This window comes from Natator depressus, chromosome 9 (assembly GCF_965152275.1).
Source record: "Natator depressus isolate rNatDep1 chromosome 9, rNatDep2.hap1, whole genome shotgun sequence".
Classification (NCBI taxonomy): Eukaryota; Metazoa; Chordata; order Testudines; family Cheloniidae; genus Natator; species Natator depressus.
The window spans coordinates 28,322,283-28,322,899 of NC_134242.1; positions in this window are offsets into that span (position 1 = coordinate 28,322,283).

Sequence of the window (617 nt, forward strand, 5' to 3'; positions counted from 1 at the left end):
GCCAGCTGGATTATCCCCCGTGCCAGGCCTGCCTGAGAACAGCCTTTCCTCGGGCTAATTCCTTCCTTCCAGTCCCTGTATCTGCTTTGCACGCACGCACCCACCGCCCTGGTCTAGGTACCGTGTGCTAAGAGGCCAGTTCCTCCATTCCTTTCCCAGGTGCTTTGTGCAGCCGGAAAGCTGCCCTGGCTGCCTCGCTGGGGATTCACCTGGTGCTAGGGAATTCTCCGACATGCAGATTGTTCCGCCACGTTCATTGCTGGGGTATCTGAAAGGGTTCCCGCCTGCTTTGCTGAAGGGGGGTGGCATTGCCTCCTCTTCCTTTCCCACTGCTAGGAAGAGTTTTGTAGCCTTCCTATGCGTTGCAGGGTTTGTGTGGGGTGCAAGACTCCCACCAAGAATGTGACCCCAAACAGCTTTTATTCTTTGCTTGGTTTCAGAGTAGCAGCCGTGTTAGTCTGTATTTGCAAAAAGAAAAGGAGTACTTGTGGCACCTTAGAGATTAACAAATAAACGTGTTCGTCTCTAAGGTGCCACAAGTACTCCTATTCTTTGCTTGTGCTTTTGGCCAGCCACAGGTTATGTTCTGATAAGTGACCCCGTGAAGTGAGTTTTTT